Raw genomic sequence first — 3,875 nt, 5'->3', positions numbered from 1 at the left:
TCAAGGCTATTTAATTTGGTATTCATCCTTAACCAAAACTTGTGATAATTAAAGTTTGTATCTTCCATTATTAATACATCCTCCTAACCCCATTCTCAAGTGGGGAGACGTCCATGACTTTATTTCTTTTAAAAACCAAAGCATAATATGTGATTGGTTAACAACAGATATCAAGGGTTTGTATCTACTTTCGTTCTATGAATATACATGTTTTTATATTTTATTGACATGATATTTCATCTCATGAGGCCCACTTCATATAACTAGATATCCTCATACATTACATTACATTATTTTATATTTATCAAAGTTTCATAATAAAGTTTTATTTACTATCGTTTGAGTTAGGGCCGTCATAATGTGCACATGCTTAGACACGATAAGACATGTTTAGAAAAAAAAATGCGCTATGTAATTTTATACAGTTTTAAAAATAATTGAAATTCGGCTCTCGAGTATATTATTTCGCTTGTTACATAAAACGCATAAATGTCATGCTCAAACCACTAAAGTCAGATGTTAAAAGATTCGCTTTCATGTTTGATACTTGTGCTAATCGCGTCGTCTCTAACTCGTTAAAAACGTTAAGACGCGAACTGACAACCCTAGATTGAGTAGGGCAACACAAACTAACGGATCTTTCCACCCTTCCCTCCTCCCTCTACCTGTGTGAATGCTCTAAGATTATTAACTTACTAGAAATTCTTGTGAGAAATTTTCATAGCATAAAAAGTGACATGACTTGGAATATATGTCATGGAATTGGTTTGATTTTATTTGATACGAACAAAGGACAAACATAAGGTAAGGAGATAAATAATATTCTTGGGATTCAATTTAAAGAAAATATTGTGGTAGCTTCAAAAGTAGAAAATGACTTCCATCTCATTCTATCTTATTTTTGGCAACAAAAGTTGGTGGAATAAATCAAAAGGTCCATAAAACGGCCGAACGACACTAATGGTAAGTATTCCTACAGGCACATTAACGGAAAAAGAAATAGCGGATAGGACACGGGAACCACTCACCATTCAATATCCACACACACAATACAGTAATAATATTTTCTAAAAAAAAGTACATCTTTATATAAAATAGTAAGAGTACGTATTTTAGATTATTCCATGAAAATTATGCACACTAATCCATTAAGTATGTCTTTAAACAGAATGGGTTTTGGATTTAGGATTTTTTGAGTTGCGGCATAACTTGCTGGTTTGCCATTTTTTTTTTATTGTTTGGGGTTAATAGAAAATTTTCCATTTTGATAAAAAATAATTTATAAAACTAAAATTAAACATGTTCTAATAACTATAGTTAAATGTTGGAGTGTGTTGGGGTCTTCGTGATTTTTAGCATAATTTCATAAAGGTTGCACACGAAACCATAACTTTACTGTTTATCCGATAAAATTTTTTAATTATTTTTCATGCGACACACTATGAATTCTAGCAAAATGGTTCTCTTACCATACTTGATTGGGTTTTGTTATGTGTCAATTCGAACAGTTGTTGACTTTGACACTTCTAAGTTTGTTAAATGAAATTGTTAATCATAAGATTTTGAAGAACTACATAAAGCATGTAACAAATTGTTTTTATAAGGGTGTTCTTATACAAAGGGGGTATAAGAAATTGAAGAACTCGCCATGCTTGTTACTAAGAGAGTAGCCCTGCCACGGTCCCCGGTTAATTGTGCATTTTCTTTTGTTTTGTTTTTTTTTTTGAAAGACAAGCTTGAAATAAAAATCACACCTGGGAAAAAAAAAACCTAATAGAGACAGACAAAAATTACATACTAAGTAACAGGTTTTTAAGCCACGCCACCTGGTTCATTGTGTATTGAAAGCAAGTAAGGACGGGGTAGTGGAGATCAGATAGTAACTTGATTTGTGGATAAAGAGGAGACCAAAAAAGGCAAGTAAGTGAATTGGGGCTCATATATTGCCCATGCCATTTTGAGTGCTTTCGGGTTGAAATGATTTAAATTGGATGTCATAACTCACTCATGTTTACGAATTATGACCCAATTTTTGAATATATTGTAGACCTTCTAATTATTAAAATTATCCAACTGGAATCTCCTCAATTTGTTAAAGTATCGATTTTTAGTGATTTTTCTACTAAACTGACACAGAATCAGACCCCTCGGTAGTCTATGAATTTTATATATTTTTTTATAAACACTTAAATCTTATAAAAAATATATATATGTTAAAAAAACTCATACGGTTACAAGATATAAAATTTTCGTAATCTAACTCAAAGGTTTACTATTTTTAAAAAATTCGTGTCTTGCATAGTAAACAACCTATTCTTTTCTGGAAAAGATAATCTAAAACCCTAAACCATAAAGTATCACTTGAAACCCTAAAATCCAATTGTACTTCCAAACAAACACCAAGTCTATAGATATTCAACCAAGGGTTCTGTCACAAAGGCTACGGCCTAAGGAAAAACCAAGTGGCGTGTCCGGGCGTGAATAGACCCACTTACCTTTTCCTGGGAACCTGAGGTCGGAGATTCTATTCCACCGAAATAGGGTCACATTCTAACAACTTTCTTGATCATTAGGGCTCTAAACAAAAGCGTTACAAGTCTCAATTCATCAACGAAGGTGAGTTCATAGCCCCTTTTACATGCTTTTAAACGTTTTATACTTCGGGGTGGAAACATGCATAATCAATTTGTTTTACATGTTATTTGATTCAAGCTTTATTCATGATATTCATTGTGTGATTATTACAAGTGTATACTTAATCGCATGTACAACCATTAACTTGTAAAGCCCGTGGTAGTATGATGATAGATCTATTGGCCCGACCCGCCCACGCAGGCCTTAGGTAGAGGCTTGTGTGTTCAGAATCCGACGATCGTTAAACATTAAACATAATAGTCTAATCGTGGATTAGACGACTCGCTAAACGTGTCAGAGGTTTGGTTGTAATCACAAAGTATACAAAGTAACTTAACACATATGGATTGCTTTCTACTTAAAACTTATTTTATTAAAACCTATGTTCTCACCAACTATTTTTAGTTGACACTCTCGCATGTTTTTCAGGTATTGGAAATTTGTTTGTTGAAGATTACTTGATGCAAGATATAGGATTGCATGATTGGACCTAAATGACTATAAAACAATTCATTGTATCTCTGTATTGCTTGATATTAAATTAAATTTAACGACTATTGTAACACGTAGTATCATGTGCTATGAACAATCACCGTCTCACCTCGACGTATTCCGCCGTCGGTTGGGGTGTGACAGGTGGTGGCTGGTATCTTGCCCGCTGGTGGTGTCCATGGTCTTCTTGTAAATTGATGTAGATGAATCTGCGGATGGTTAGGGCTGTCTCGCGGCGTTGAGGTTGACCGGAGGGAAATATCCAAGAAAATCGCATGATACATTTGGATTCACATGTGGATTCAGGACCTATCTCTTCACATACGTGTTCACATATGTAGGCCATATTGCCTGTATACATATGGCATAAATTTTGAAAAAAAAAAACAAATTAGTTTGATAGTTTTTTTCTGGTACCTTATCTACAAACTTTAAAACATATCAATCATGGATATAAAAAACCCTTAAATGAGCATATTTACGCATAGAGATTTCTAGTAACACTCAAGTATAAGCATCATGCAAAACCTTAAAACTAAATTAAATTCAAGAGGTATGTACCCGCCTCAACACCGAGCGAGGCGGGTCAACCCACAAGATATAGACAAGAGGCTTGAAATCAAGATATTATGAAGGCACAAAGCCAAAACCTATGCGCATGGCGCATATCACATATGCTCACGCATATCACATATGCTCAGGCATCACATATGCTCATGCATCACATATGCTCAGGCATCACATATGCT

The sequence above is a fragment of the Bidens hawaiensis genome, unplaced genomic scaffold (assembly GCF_021521415.1).
Source record: "Bidens hawaiensis isolate Kalapana, Puna unplaced genomic scaffold, B.hawaiensis_p1.1 tig00012283_1, whole genome shotgun sequence".
Lineage (NCBI taxonomy): Eukaryota > Viridiplantae > Streptophyta > Magnoliopsida > Asterales > Asteraceae > Bidens > Bidens hawaiensis.
This window is presented reverse-complemented; position numbering follows the sequence as displayed.